The 16309-nt window shown below is 42.8% G+C and overlaps 1 protein-coding gene and 1 long non-coding RNA gene across 12 annotated transcripts in view; one reads left to right on the forward strand and one right to left on the reverse strand.

The window, feature by feature from the left end:
• The window catches only part of SPATS2L (spermatogenesis associated serine rich 2 like), a 181059-nt gene that overhangs the window by 19113 nt on the left and 145637 nt on the right, over window positions 1-16309 (forward strand). For all 11 annotated transcript variants that reach the window (NM_001177916.1, XM_084998081.1, XM_084998085.1 and 8 more), the window contains 1 exon segment: window positions 3141-3189. The gene's annotated coding sequence lies outside the window, so the exon portion shown is untranslated.
• LOC146396078 (uncharacterized) overlaps window positions 11531-16309 on the reverse strand; it is a 1511729-nt gene continuing 1506950 nt past the window's right edge. The window contains exon 4 of the long non-coding RNA XR_014828936.1: window positions 11531-15290. This is a non-coding gene — a long non-coding RNA (uncharacterized LOC146396078). The remainder of the gene's footprint in view (window positions 15291-16309) is intronic.

Raw genomic sequence — 16309 nt, forward strand, 5'->3', positions numbered from 1 at the left:
AGTCAAAATGATGCTTTAAGACCTGTGTCATTATTTCCATTTCACGTGCAACTTAGGCTGCTGAGTAACGTATCCGAGGACACCAAGCTGGAAAGGGTAAAAGCAGGTATTTGAACTCGTTTCACTGATTCCAAAGGCTTTTCACTGTTTACATCAAGTGATTTTCCTTAATATATCATGAGATGTAAAAAGATGTTTTTTCCAAATTGTTTAAAGTATCACGTGCTCATTATAGGCAGTTTGGAGAGCAGGCAAAATAATAAAGAAGAAAAAAATCACTTGTAATTCTTCACCCCAGGCATGAACGAACACTACTAAAATTTTAATTTTTTTTCTTTCTAGGCTTAAGAAAGCTCTAATTTATATATCCGAGAGAGCCTTTTTCCTCAGAGCTATCATCTTTGAAGTTTATGCATGTTCTCTAACAATGTTACCACTGCTCAAAACAATTTTGGAATCCCTTTTAGAGCCAGTTTAGGAACTAAAGTCTCTGTGGACTCCCAGGCACTGGATCCTTTGGTAGAGACAGAGCAAAGACAGTGTGTCTCTTACCTGAATATCTGTCAAAAGTAATATATTTTTCTCTTCTATATTTTGTGCCTTCTAAAATTATATGCGGGAGGTCCCTTTGTAGCTCAGTGGTTCACAAACCCTACTAGGATCCATGAGGATGTGGGTTCGATCCCTGGCCTTGCTCAGTGGGTTAAGGATCCAGCATTGCCATGGGTTGTGGTGGACGTCGCAGACGGGCTCGGATCCCGCGTTACTGTGGCTGTGGCATAGGCTGGTAGCTGTAGCTCCAATTGGACCCCTAGCCTGAGAACCTCCATACACTACAGGTGCAGCCCTCAGAGGAAAAAAAAATTATATGCTTCAAATATTTGACCATCCTGTAAAGAATACCATCATTGCCTTCTTTAAGATCCATAAACATCCTCTGTGACTTCTATTGGGGCAGGGGATGGAATTTACCAAAATGCTCCTATGTCAGAGATTGATGGACACTTCGGGTTAAGTCTTTATTTAAAATTAAGTCTATAAATGTTGAATATCTCATTGACATCTCATATTATTTATTACATTGTCAACACAACGCTGTCTGCCTTTTGTGGTACATTAAGAAAATCAAAGAATTGTTTTGCTCCAAAGTTTGGAAAGGTTATTTTAAAATCAATTTCTTTTTAATAGAAATATTATACTCCCTGAATTATTTCCCTCCGAGGAATTTCTGTAAAAGCAAATATATCTTAAGTGCAATGAACTGATCTTTAAATAAAGTCAGTAGCATCTTGTGTCAAAGTACATGCTTCTCAAAGAAGCAGACACACATTCACACCCACACATGTAGGCATGAAGGAAACGATTGCCATCAAAATAGCCATTGGTATACTTTATTAATGCGAAGAAAGTCAATTAGTTAAGTGCCAGCTGGGTTCTCCTCTCTTTGGTTTATTGCCCACAACACTGTGCCTTTTAGAAAACAGACCTAACCCTCAATTTGAGCATTTCCGTTGTCTGGTTTCTGCCTTATTTTTCACAGACATTCTTATCTGCCCCATAATCTTAGCCTCCCAGTCTGCTTCCCAGACTGCTGGGCAGCTGAGACACTGGGACCCTGGGTCCCGAGATTGGTGCAGAGTCCTTAGGGGCCACCCCCAGGGTTCAGATGGGGGTGCACGGGCATCCTGAGGGCTGCACTTCCCTGGTCTTGCCGTTGCCAAGATTTCCCACGATAAGACCTCATCGCCCTCTCAGAGCTCATTGCAAAGTGTAGGCTTTGTCTTGTGTTGATATCCGGGGCACTACTCACAGTGATTGGCATTGTGTCAATGTGGTAGATAAATGAAGGCTTACAATATATTCTTTCAGAAATGGACTGTTGGGAAGCAAAGTTAGTCTGATGGAAAGAGAGTCAGAATAGAATTGCGGATTCAAATCTCGGGGCTTAAGAGCCTCTAGGTCAGTCCTCTCACTTTGAGATGAAACCCAGGGAGATCAGCTGACTTGGAGGAGGTCATCCAGAGAGTTGGTGCCAAGCCAAGCCCAGCATCCAGCGTCCCGAGGTCCTGTCCCAGCTTCTCAGCATTCCCTTCTGTCCTGGTTCCCTGGTTGTTTCATGGACATTGAGCTGACTTTGCAGGATCAGAGACCAAAACATTTGAAGCCCCACATGGTACTTAACAGAGCATCGGCTGCAGGGGGATTCTCAGGGAACACCCGAAGAGCTTGTGGAATTAGTGAGTGATTATCTGGTTGACTTAGGACACCAACACCTGTCTCTGTGCCTAAGTGGTTACTAGCTGAGTGGTGAGTTCCCTGGGCTTGTGTGGATAGTACAGGCTCTCTCTTGGACAGAAACAATAATAACAATGGCTAATATTTCTTTGTGATAAATTAGGCAGCATATCCCTGTGGTTTAGAGTCCAGGCCCTGTGGTCAGGTGGTCACAGAATCCCAGCTCCATCACATGCCCCATACATTTTTATGAGACAGGTGATTTGACCTTTCAGTGCCTCATTTTCTATGTCTGCAAGATGCCAATAGCAATAGTGCCTACCTCAGAGTATTGAAGAATTAACCCCTTTGAAGCCCTAGAACAATGCCAAGCACTTGGTAAACCAGCAATAAATGTTAGCTATTGTTGTTATTAAAATGCCACTACTGCATATAGTAAATTCATTGCACAAATTCTATACCCAGTCTTCTCAGCACCTCTGTGAGGAAGCTACTATTATTTTATGTTTTGGCCGCACTCACGGCATATGGAAGTTCCTGGGCCAGGGATCAAATCCAAGCCACAGCTGTGGCAGTACCAGGTCCTCTACCCATTACACAGGCCCGGGGATTGTACTTGCACCTCAGCAGCGACCCCAGCTGCCCCAGAGACAATGCCCAACACTTAACCCACTGCACCACAGTGGGAGCTCTGAGGAAGCTACTATTGTTATCTCCCATTTTACAGTTGAGCAAACTGAGGCACAAAGGGGCACTCTACCTACACAGTTTTAGGTCCTGGGTAAGGCCCTCTTCCCTCTCTGCTTGGCTCCAGATCCTACGCTTGGGTGCGGGTATGATGGAGATGAGTGGTGTAGCTTTGAAATGTAAGATCTGACCTCCCTTTTTTTTCTTTTCTTTTCTAGAGCATTCCAGACTGTATCTGCTTTCAGAAATATCTCTGTGGATCCCCAGGTAAGTGGAGAGGGGCCCCACTTGTCTTAGCCTATCTCAGCCTCTCGGGGTTTCAGCACCAGAGTGCTTCTTTACAGGGGTGCACCCTGAAGAGACAAGTTGCTCTTTGGGGCGGGGCGGGGGGGATTGAGGGGCCAGGGGCAAGGAACAGAGGACAGGAGGCACTGCCCCTCCCCACCCCACCCCCGCCCCATTGTGTGGCTTCTTCACCCACATCCACGTTTCTGTGGATTTCTTTAGTTTCCTACAAAATACTTCAGAGTACCAGAAAAAGGGTCTTTTATAGATATCCCTGTGCTGGAGAAAGGAATTGCGGTTAAGAGTGGCGGGCTCTGGAGCCAGACTGCCTGGCTTTCCACGTTCGCCGTGATAACTATTTTTGCCATGGTTGCCGTTGCCAAAGAACTTGGTCCAGTGAATGTAGGGGCCTGGCTCACCATCTTCCGCACCTACTCAGTGCCGAGTGGGAATGGAAGACCACAGGCTTTTGAGCCAGACAACCTGGCTTTGCATCCTGCTTCTGCTGCCTAGTGAAGTGCGGTCATTGCATGTCACCCACTTCTCTGAGCCTCCGTTCCATCATCCTCTCTAATGTGGGGAGAATTATACCCATCTTTCAGAGTTATTGGGATAGTTCTAGCTCATGTATCTAAAGTAGACTATGTGAGATTGGCATTCAATTAAATGTAATTATTAATATTATCTGTTATTGGTATTTGAATGGATTCATCACAAGTATTTGCTGAATGCATCTTATTTTTGATTCCTCGTGATTTCCTTGAAATATATTTACTCCCTCCCCCCACCGCCGCCGCACGCCCAGCAGTCTTGCTTGTTTAAAGTAATTTGCTTAGCAAGCCATGTATTTGTTGTGAAAAGATCATCTCTGGTCCAGATCCTGTCAAATGGTTGTAAATTCCAAAAGTAGTTCAAATTAATGAGGTCTTATTGCACCTAGATGTTTCCATGGATGTTTAATCTAAATTTGATTCTTTCTCCATAACGCTGAAACTTCCAGTAGTGAGATAACTGTGATTTTTTTAAGAAGAGCCATTAACGCTGGTTGGAGTTGGTTGTATTCTGTGAATGGAATAGAATATTTTACTTCCTCATATCTGAAATCTGAATCATCATGAAGACTTTTTTTTTTATTTTAACTGTAATTCAAAGAGAATTATTATGGAACCTACTGTGTTGATTCCTTCTCTCTCTGTCTCTGTCTGTCTCTCTCACATACATATACACACACACAAAAAAAAAACACACACACACTCAGACACCCCTCTTAGTTTTTCTTTCCATTAAACAACTGAAGAGTTACTATGTAAATTCTGGCAGCCATCTCCCCATCAGACAAGCAAGGGCACAATCAATTCCTGTTTTCTTGGAACATACCAAATAATCAGAAACTCTGATTATTCTGCTGGAAGGCAACAAACAACTTGATGGAAAGATGTACCAATTGAAAACAATTCAGATCATATTTTTTGTCAGGAGAATGAGATGCCTCCAGCTGTCTGTCACTAATTATATTAGAGGTAGAAAGCAGGAATGTTTTAGCCTGCAAAAGATTACTGGAGTTGCATGTTGGAACACTGCTCTTACTGGCTACTTATCTCGGAACAGTGGCATTGGCCGTCCATTCTGTAACTCATCTTGGCAGCTGGTAGTCATCTCAAACACATGTCACATGAGCACATTTAAGGAATTTTCTAATTATAGTTCAGAGGCTTTACTTTTATCTTTTTATGCTCATTTTGCAGACATCCCTGATTGAAATGATTTCTCCCTCAGCATAATCCTATTGCCAGCAGTTACAAAGGAACAGGGAGATGGCAAAGAAGACCCACAATAACTGAAGAGGTGTCCGAATTCAATTAGGAAGAGACCTCTCCCATGTGGACGCATAAGCCATATAAATCCATTTTAATTGTGAGCTGTGGTACTTATCTGGTCATGTTTATTTTGGATGAAAGTGCCAAAGCTGGATTTAGACCAGAACTCCAGATCTTCAAGCTCTAATGACTAATTTGGGTATCCATTGAATCCCTTAATTCATTTCTTAATTAGTTCTCCCAGAATTAGAGTTGCTTAGTTACAATCATTTTCACAAAATTTTCAAATAAAAACAAATGTACATAGATTTTTTTTTTCCACCTATGGCTCACACATTTGCCCTGGTCTTAAAGGACTATTCTTGTTGTTATCAAAATAATAACAACAATGGCAAGAACAAAACTAACATGTTGCCAGGTAGTACTGTAGCCAATGGGCTGAGGCACCAGGGATTGGTTTTGATTCCTAGTCCAGCTACTTATAGCCATGGGACCTTGGTCAAGTTACCTTCCCTCCCTGTGCCTCAGTTTCCTTTTGTAAAATGGGAAGAATAATAGTAGCTATCTCATAGGGTTGTTTTAAGGATTAAAAAAGTATCACATGTATGAACTAATATGTAGGCAATGCCTGGCACTATAATAGATGCTACGTATTATGTCTATTGTCAACAAGACAATGAGGGACTGGTGAGCAGACTTGCTGGTGCACGATAAGCATGTCCCATTTATGAAGTCCATTTGGAGATCACTTGTGATGGCAATGAAACGCTGGAGACTCTGAGGTTGGGATTAACCTCTATCGTTTGTTTTTGCACTCTTCGGTTTAGTTCAGGATTAACATTTTTGACTTTCCATGCTTGATCAATACGAGTGCTAACTTGAAACCTTTTGGTGCAAAATTGCTTTAAAATCTGAATGAACATTTTGTTGTCTCAGTATTGGCCCTCATTAAAAGGAAAAAAGCAATTGCAATATGTAAAAAATATATATGTGGTGGGGAGAGGAGATTGGGAAGAATTGGCTTCAGTAAATTCACTGGAAATTTTCAGACTATTTTTTAACACAGTTAAATGCCTTTAATGTCTTGGTTCAAAATTTAATCAGTGTGCAGGAGTGAAAGTCTAGGGAAAGATAAATCTAGTAATTTAATGAGCTTTCTTCATGGCTACATAAGAGTTGGTTTATGTTAAAATTAACTGCCAAGTGATTCACTAGAATTACCTTTCCTTAAGTTTTTTTTTTTTTAAATTAAGATAGGATTCAGCAATTCTATTGTTGTGGATGCACATGTATGTGCTTGTGCGTGTGTGCGTGCGTGTGTGTGTGTGTGTGTGTAAGACATATAAAATGTTCTGAGCAGCATGTTTGTACTCGTCTCAAATTAGATTCACCCAAAATATCCATCAGTAGTAGAATGGATGACTAAATCCTGGTGGAATACCATGCAGCAATGAAAAAAGAATAAACTGGAACTATACACAGTAAGAGGAAGTTATCTTACAGACATAATGTTGCCAGAGAGAAGATACAAAAGAATACACAGCAGTCTTCTTCTTTTTATATAAAGTGTGAAAATGTACAAAACAACCCTGTGGCTAAGGGGTACAGGCCTGAATGGCTAAAACCATAAAGAAAGGCCAGGAATTTTTTTACTGAAAGAACCAGGATAGTGGTTCACTTTAAGGGAGGGCACTCTAGAAAAGAGAGGGGAGCTTGAGGGCTTCTGAAAGTGCTAACAATGTTTTGGTTTTTGTCTGGGCTGATAGTTGTGTGGTAGTAATACAGAGAGTGTATTATATCAAACACTGCACTTTTCTATATTTTCCTGGTTGTGGGTTATAGTTCATTATTAAAGTTTTTTAAAATGCAAAATAAATTGTCTTTTCTGTCTGGGATGGTTTATCCTTGTCCTGCCGAGCTTTAGGTCGAGAGATTCCTTGTGATTATCTTATAATCACTAGGAGTAAACTACTGCCTCCCTACCTGCCTCCAAAGTAGGATATGCATGCACCCCACGGGGCTCTTGGGAGGATTCATTTGTTTGAGAAAGAAATTGATGGGAACCTATATTTCCATTCATTTTTCTTATCATGAAACCTTATGGTAAAGATGGGAACCATATTGACACTGGCATCATCCTGGGTCCATGTGCCAGGTGGGTGGGCATCATCTGGACGGAGAGAGGTGAGGCCTCCCCTTGGCAGTGGCTTCCCCTCTGGCTCCCCTGCTTGGGTTATGAAATATATCATGAAATACATGAAATACGTCATGCCTAGTTAACTGGATTGACAACTTCTATGTTTTAGTTTTAACAACCCCTCACACACCAACAGAATCTTGAAAAGACTCTGCAAAGAATTCCCATAAAGTGAATATAATTTTAATATTGCCAGCAACAAGGAAATGACAAAACTTAGCATGAACCCTGGTGGCCACATTAGGAGGACATGACAGTGATCATTGGATCCAATCTAGCAAGAAGCTGGCCGCCAAAATTCTAAATTATCTGGAAAACATATAAATTTGTATCCACTATGGTTAATTAATCATGAACATGGGTGCATTTGTCTGGAGACATCCTGGTTAGCAAAACCATCAATTCTGTCATTCTTCTTTTCTCTTGGGTTTGTTTGGAAGGGTATATAACATGTTCGTACAGTAATACAGGTCTATGAGTTGCACACAAACAGCCAAGCATGTTTGGTGGTGGTTGTTCAAACACGTCAGATAAAAATACCTTGGATGCCACTACCATGTAGTTTAAAGTCTACTCTCTTCTCTTAGTTGATTGTGTAGAAGATGGAAAACCTGCCATCCATGGCAAAAAGAGGCACTTCTTGGTCTTAATTTTTTTTTTTTTTACAAATATCAATGCTAAGGCAATAGTTTGTAGATTTTACTTTCTTCCTCCTTTCTCCAAGCCTTGGTTTGGAGTTGGGTTGGAGAGAATCCAAAGATGTATATACTCAGAACAGCTCCGTTTTTGGTTTGTTCTTATCCCCTGTAAGATATCTTTAGGATTACATCTATTCATATGCACCCGCATATAGTGGGAAGGGTGCTTGACCAGCAGTCAGGAGAATGGGTTCTAAGCCTGTTTCTGCCTCTTGCCAGCATCCAGGCCATAGCACAGAGGCAGTACCCTCTGAGCCACCTTTGCTTTTTCTCTATCATGAGGGTGATTGTCACAACACTTCCCTGACACTGACAGGCACCACATGTGAAAGCATCTGTAAAACGGAGTTTCCTACAAACAGAAGGAAGGAATGATATGATCTTGAGCCTCCTACTTCACCTTTAACAGAATGTAACTTCTTCTTAAAGGGCGGACAACCTGGAATTCCCAGGTGGCCTAGCAGTTAAGGATCTGGCACTGTCACTGCTATGGCTCAGGTCACTGCTGTGGTGCGGGTTCGATCCCTGGCCCAGGAACTTCCATATGCCACAGCACAGCAAAAAAAAAAAAAAAAGTGCTTATGTCCTAACCTACAAGGCTCTCTTGATTGGAAGCTTCAGAAAACTGGCTGGCTCGCATAACCAAATCAGAATTATTTTTTAAGTTGTTTTATTGAGAGCATCCTAGGGGCATCTCGCAAACTTGAAGGGATGGTGGAACCTACAAACTCACAAAGGGCCACCACAGGCGAGACCTTGCAGTCTTGGCAGAAGAAGGCTTTGCAGCCTCTTCTCAGGGGCATCACCATCAATGTAATAGAGTGCTGATGACTTCTGTCCTCTAGATTTCATGGTTCCAAGTCTGAGGCTCCTAGAAGAGTGAATCTAATCCATCCAGATTAGGTTGATGAACCACCTTTTGGCCAGTTAGCCTCGGGCCAGGGCACAGAGGATGGACAGGACCTCTGGGAGCTCCAACCCCGCAGGTCTGGGCCATCTCAGGAAATCAAACATCTACAAGCCTCTGCTTACTGCTGATACGAATGTTTCCATAGTGGTTAACGACTCAACTCTCTTTAAGGGATTTGAAAGAAAGGGATCCAAGAACTGTAAATACAGCAGCATATCTGTGTGTTTCTCAACAAATGTCAGTACACCTAATTGAGCCTGGGCTTCTCAATTTTTCTTTTTTCTTTTTTTTTTGTTTTTGTTTTTTTTTTTTTTTGCCATTTTTTGGGCCTCTCCCTCGGCATATAGAGGTTCCCAGATTAGGGGCCTAATTGGAGCTGTAGCCACCAGCCTACGCCACAGCCACAGCAACGTGGGATCCAAGCCGCATCTGCGACCTACACCACAGCTCACGGCAACACCAGATCCTTAACCCACTGAGCAAGGCCAGGGATAGAACCCGCAACTTCATGGTTTCTAGTCGGATTCGTTAACCACTGAGCCACAACGGGAACTCCTCAGTTTTTCTTTAGGTGAACACTGGACTTGAAATCACTTTCATTAGATGCTGGGAAGTCTCTGTACGTCCCAAGAGGTCCTTCTGCCCAGGCTGCTTCTCTAAGCTTTGATTCCACTGCTACCTTTAGCTACGGCTTTACCTCTTGTTAGAAAGAAGGCATTAAATCAATTTTAGCATTGTATGCCAATGTGGAAGGAAGATAAGGGGGTGCATAGAGTCTGCATACCATAGGCAAGTCATCATACCATTAAAGGACCTTCATTTTTTTTTCCTCTTGAGAACCTATTCAAGTATATTTGAATGTATCATAGCCCTTCCTAGACAGATGTATACAGCTGTTACTCACACCAAATGGACATTTGATCCATAGCATTTGTTCCACCAGGGCTCAAGCAAATACTTACTATATTGCCATAATGGAAACAATGAAAATGTTTATTTCCCAGAAAAATCAATGCATAGCTTCCAAAACAAGTTAAACAGGGCTATCCAATATTGCCCTGGCAAGTCCTAAATAGAGTACTGTCCCCTTTGGAGTATTCACTATAAAGCTATAAAGAGTGCAGAAATTCTTTGTTTTTGAGCACACATGCGTATGTAATAACCGAAATTTACATGGTTAACACGGTGAAATTTCTTTATGTAAAAGAAGATTTCTTAGAGAAAAGAAGCCATGTAGGGAAGAGATATGGTAATAAAAATAACTCTTTTACCACATTTCCATTTTCCCAAATCCTGAGTTATCATGTAATCCACGGTTTATACTTTTTTAACCAACTCCCAATAGATTACCAGCCCAGGGCTTCACACTGGTTAGGTTGTAAGGATGATTTATCAGTTGTCAGATTTCAAGTGCTGACCCATGAAATGTTAAACTTGTATTGGCAGCTGTTGTCCCTAAGTTTGCAGATGTCCTGACTAATGCTTTGAAAGACCAGCATTAGCAATAAATCACAGCATACATAATTTTTCAATAAAGTAATGGAAAGGGTTTTGCCTTCTAAGCTTTGGTATTTGGAAGTTACTTACATGGGAAATGAAAGTAAAGGGGTGAAACGTTCTCAGGCTTTAACGCTTCATTTTGGGGCCAGCCATAGTCAATAGCTAAAGCATCTCGGTAGCTTTGTTCTCCTAACCCTGAGATCTCTTGGCTCCGGGAACTGACAAAGCGCCAAGTATAGGCCTAATTGCATTCCTAGTTACTGAGAGAAAAAAAAAAAAAATCTCAAAGGAATTTTCCTTTTCTTTCAAAGGAGTACCTTAAGCATTAACATTTTTCTGGAATAGCGAAATTGTTTATAAGACTTTTGCAAAGCTTTCTGAAAAGAGAGCTTGAAGAGGGCTCCGGCAGCCAATTAAGAGGCATGTGGTGCTCACCTAGAGTAACAATGAGGGAGATGAAATCAAACAAGTAGGAGAGATGTGGCTTTGTCTTCCAAGCTCGCATGCTGATTAATGAGCTGATATTCTCTTTTCTTCTTCTTTCTCTATGGTCTCCTCAAAGACTTAGCAAAATAGTACATGATATATTCAGCTAGCCCCGTAATAGACCACCGGCTGAGTGTAAGTTCTGTTCACTAGTATTTGCAGTGCTTGTGACCACTGCTTGATAAATGAGACATGTTCAGTTCTTATGTGTTGAATGAAGAAATAGATTCAGGCAGGTCTTTTAGTGATCTGTATCTTGGTGATTTGTATATTGGGCTGAATGTATTCTGGGCCAGATTAATTCTGATCAAGGAGTCAATATCCAAGTTTAGCAGATTGGTTCTTCCACATGATGGAGAATAAGAGCCTGGAGAAACCCAGACTTGGGACAACCTGGATACTCCGTGATGTAAAAGGAACGGATACAACTTTCCAGGAGGCTGAATTTACTCCAGAAGTCAGCATATCCAATGAAAAGGTTTAGTTTATTACAGCTTTCCTTAACATAAATACGTCTGCAGCGTTCTTACCATACTGATGGGATCCGTTTCAACTTTATAGAATTTTGCTTTTAACCCATCCGTTGGCGAGCACCCAGTGCCAAGGCCAAGGGCTAGCTCTCTGCTTCATTTCCCTTCTCCAAGCTGCACCTTCTCTCACAAAGCCAGGCAGCTGTCTCCCAAATGTATGCTGTCAGCCACATAGGAAACCAGATGACCGAAAGAGGGTAAATCAGCACAAATTTATCGTCAAAGCTGAGAGAAAGAGCCTCAAAGTGAATGTTCTGCTGACTGTGGGTCCGAAGTGTTATCCTGGTATCTCAAGGACAGAATGTTTAATAAAGATGTGGGTACACAGTACACATTGACCTCCAGGCATGCTGAACTGTGTCAGCCAGAAAACCGTTCCTTAGAGTTTACAATTTCCCCTTTTTCCTACATTAAAAAATGCTAATGTGAACTCTTGACTCTCAACAACACATGTTCTTACTGTATATCAGGCAAAGAGTAAATAAGACACTCGCCTAATGACACAACAGTTCCTTTTAACGCAGCAAGCTGGAAGTAATTTTAGCTTGTTTCCTTTTTTCTAGACTTTATGGAAATAGGCCACCATCGTTTTTATCCCACCATTCTTCATTACCTTATAGCATGCTTCCCGTTTATGCAGTGAAGAACTGTTTTTAAAGACTCTTGAGGGACATCCTTTAACACATTCTTTTAAAAAATAATTCTTCATCTATAGTACCCCCCTTAGAATGTCTGAGGGTTCAAAAATATAGAAACTTCTTAATGAGCGATGCTTAATGGTCTGTGCAGAGTGTTGCCATATTTACTCCTAGTTCAGTGAATGTAAATTATATTTAATTAGTCATTCTGGGAAAGTAGTAGATGTTCTAGGATAGATGCAGTACCTAAAACCCACTGTTTGCCTATTATGTAAAGTATTTATAGGTGAAGTTCTATGAGTAGTATTTATAGATGGAAAGAAATATTTGCTATAGCATAAAAGTCATAATATTATGAAGAACATGTCTTGTCCAGGCATGAAAAACATCCATGTGGGACAGAGTTTTATAAAAATTCTTTATAAACTTTAAAGTGCTATATGAGAATAATCATGTTATTGTTATTTTTACACGTGTAACAGGCAGAACTTCTAGGCTGAATGACAGTCCATCACTTTGTGTTTTCATGCTGAATATGTTCCTGTTTCCAGGGAGATTTCCTTTTTCACATGTAACCCTCATGTCAGAGCCTCCTTGAGTTCTGTAAATGGGCTCCTCCACATGCACTTGTCTTTTGGTTTTTATTTTTTTGTTTTTCTAGGGCCACACCTGCAGCATATTGAGGTTCCCGGGCTAGGGGTCGAATTGGAGCTGTAGCCGCCAGCCTACACCACAGCCACAGCAACTCGGGATCTGAGCCGCATCTGCAACCTACACCACAGCTCACGGCAATGCCAGATCCTTAACCCACCAAGCAAGGCCAGGGACTGAACCTGCGTCCTCACGGATGCTAGTCGGGTTCATTAGCTGCTGAGCCATGACGGAAACTCCCTGCACTTGTCTTTTGAATCCTCCAGACCACACTTGCGCCAGTAGATGCTTCACACGATGCTTTAGGAGGAGGTATAATTTCTAGGAAAGACCCTCAACCAGCATCACAACTGTAGTCCCAGGTGGCTGCTTAAGAGCCCCACTGAGGGCTCCCAGTCCGTCCCGGGCACTGAAATAGGACTGAGAAAACACTCATTTCTGATCCTATGTGTGCCCCCCCCCAATCCACCTTATGGTCCTCTGACAGACCTGCTTTTCCAGAACATCCCTGCCATGACACTCTCTGCAGCAGTTTTGGTATCTTCTGCAGTTGGTCCAGTCATCTGGTTTTTTTTTTTTTTTTTCTTGCCATTCCTAAGTCTCGGTTGGTCTCTATTCCTCTGCTCTCCCAACACCAAATGCTTTTTGCACCTCAGCTCCTTTTTGCCCCCATGGCTGCAAGAAACTAGAAACAAGAAAATGTGTCCTGGTAATAGTCCTCTGCCAATTTCCCACTGCCCTCGTCCCAGGGTGAAACTGCTCTTTTCCACCGAATTGCCAGCCACGTCTCTGTTCCCCGCTCCTGCCCGTGTGCTCCCTGGGAGAGGGTGCAGCGGGGGATGGGCAGGCTGGCAGCGCTGCCCTTTCTCCCCGGCGCCCGCCCCGAGAAATGCTTCATTGTCCCCACCGAGGGCCAGGCCATGGGAAACAGGCTCCCGGACAGTCACCATGGGCTACACAAATATTACTTCCATTTAGCTTGACCTTTCATTGTGCTCGAAAATGACTGAAAATACTTAAAGGCTGTACAATATTTTTCTGGAAACAAAAATAAATGGGGTTCTTTTAAGAAGCCACACTTGAACTTTTGCCCTTTCCTTCCTTTTTAGAGTCATTGTATCCAGTTCAAGGTTTCCTTTCTGCCTATCTTTTCCTTTGGTGAGAAATGGCTAATTTCTCTACTGATAAAATTATGAATCATAGAAACAATGTAATGGCTCAAGATAAGGATACTTCTTAGGACTTGCAAACGCTCAGCTTTGGGAATTGAGTCTTGCGAACATTTCTCAAGTGCTGACTGGGTGCCGGGCAGCCAGGCTGATTGACGAATTCTAGAACCACTGCAATGCATTCATGCACCTTATCCTCACAAAGGCCCTGGGAGGTGGGTGGTATTGTCAATCGTCCGTGTTTTAGGATGGAGACAATGAAGCAGAGCGAAGGTCAGTTAGTTGCCAAGTTCACATGGTTAACAGAGGGCAGGGCCTAGACTTGAACCTGGGGGCCTGCCTCTCCCGACAAAGCCGTATGATTGAGCCATTACATCGTTTCTATGATTCCCAACATTAGCTGCCTAAATGCCTTGCGTGCGTCACATAAGCTCATCTCCCAAGCGGGACTAGAAGCACCTACCTTACTAAATTGTGGGGAGGATCAAATGAAACAATTATTTGAAAGGGCCCAGTAGATTGTGATGTGCTAAAGCATCAGGGTTAAGTTTGGGCTCATGGTTGACCTGACATTTTCTACTAGTCAGGTGGGTCTTATTGTTGAGTCTGGCCCTTGCTCCTTGGATGGTCTGTCTGTTCAGATGAAAAACTGCATGTTTATCTTGAGGTTTTTTGATATTTCAGAAAACATTAGGTTTCACAGTAAAAAATAACCCTTTTATTCCAAAATGGTGGCATCTGGCAGTATTTAGAGTGTAGGCAAAACTCAGCATAACCTTTTTAATATGCTAAGTTCAGTGGCATTTGTTCCCTCTCACGTTAATGTAGCACCTAGCACCCCTCCCCTTTTTTTTCTAAATCACGTAAGATTAATTTTCTTCCAAGTCTTCTGTTCACCACGTACTGAGGGCTTGTCGTGAAGTGTATAACATGGGGTCTGGGACCATGTCGTTTCAGCATGCAGACCCGAAACAGAAGAGACACCAGGCAAGGCAGAGGCCAATGGGAGAGAGGTGGAAATTGAATCTAACTGAGGATTTAGGGGGGAGTTCCCGTTGTGGACCCAACCAGTATCCACGAGGACTCGGATTCAATCCCTGGCCTTGCTCAGAGAGTTAAGGTTCTGGCATTGCTGTGAGCTGCAGTGTAGGTCAAAGGCACAGCTCAGATCTGGCATTGCTGTGGCTGTGGTGGAGGCTGGCAGCTACAGCTCTGATTCGTCCCCTAGCCTGGGACTCTCCATATGCCCCAGGTGCAGCCCTAAAACTAGGAAAAAAAAAAAAAAAAGAGGATTTAGGGAGTTCCCACTGTGGCACAAAGGTATCAGCAGTGTGTCTGCAGCACCAGAATGTAGGTTCAGTCTGTTAGATTTTCTACTACAGATATGATATCTTTTTTTTTTTTGTCTTTTTGCCATTTCTTGGGCTGCTCCCCCCGCATATGGAGGTTCCCAGGCTAGGGGTCCAATCGGAGCTGTAGCCGCCGGCCTACACCAGAGCCACAGCAATTCGGGATCCGAGCTGCATCTGCAAGCTACACCACAGCTCACAGCAACACCAGATCCTTAACCCACTGAGCAAGGCCAGGGATCGAACCCACAACCTCGTGGTTCCTAGTTGGATTCGTTAACCACTGAGCCATGACAGGAACTCCAAGATATGATATCTTTATGTTGGATATGTGCTGCCCTGCTTACCGGTGGTTGTAGTGGTGATGGAGGTGTTACCTGTGATTGTAATGATGGTTTTGAAGGAGGTGATGGTGTTGGTGATGGAGGTATGGCAGAGAGTGGTGGAGGTGATAGAGGCTAAATTTTTTGAACACTCACTGCATCAAGCACGATACTGAATGCTTCACAGAATCTTCTTGAATTCTTAGAAAGCTTTGAAGTACTAATAGCCCCATCCAAACAGAGATTCAGTTATGTCACTTGATTCAGTTCTTTCAGCTCATATGTGACATAGTCAGAAAGTGGACTCCAGAGCCACTTGGCAAACCCACCGTTCATCATGTCTCATCATTGTCATTAAATCAATTTCCTGGTATTCCCACTGTGGCACAATGTGCAGGTGGCATGTCTGCAGTGCAGGAACACAGGTTCAATCCCCAGCTGCCACAGTCGGTTAAAGGATCCAGTGTTGCCGCAGCCACGGCACAGCTCTGGCTCATTTTTGAGCTGCAACCTACACCACAGCTCACAGCAACACCGGATCCTTAATCCACTGAGCAAGGCCAGGGGTGGCTGTGGGCTGGCCAAAAAAGAGACAAAAAAAAAAAAAAAAAAAAAAGATGAGGATTTAGGAGACCACAGCTAAATAGACCCCAAGCTTCAAAACATGGGATAGGAGACCAGAGCCAGGCCCCAAGAGGTCTGACGGGTGGTGCTGAAGAGTGGAAGGACCTCAGAAGTAACAGAAATAGGAGACTCCAAGACAAGCCAAGCAGGAGATGAATGTTTCCTGTGGCTGGTCCAGGGAACCTCCTCCCACTGATGCCAGACCTGTTC

This window comes from Sus scrofa, chromosome 15 (genome assembly GCF_054392235.1).
Source record: "Sus scrofa isolate SSC_HxYL_T2T_F1_AM1 chromosome 15, Sscrofa_HxYL_maternal_Yorkshire_Landrace_v2.0, whole genome shotgun sequence".
Classification (NCBI taxonomy): Eukaryota; Metazoa; Chordata; class Mammalia; order Artiodactyla; family Suidae; genus Sus; species Sus scrofa.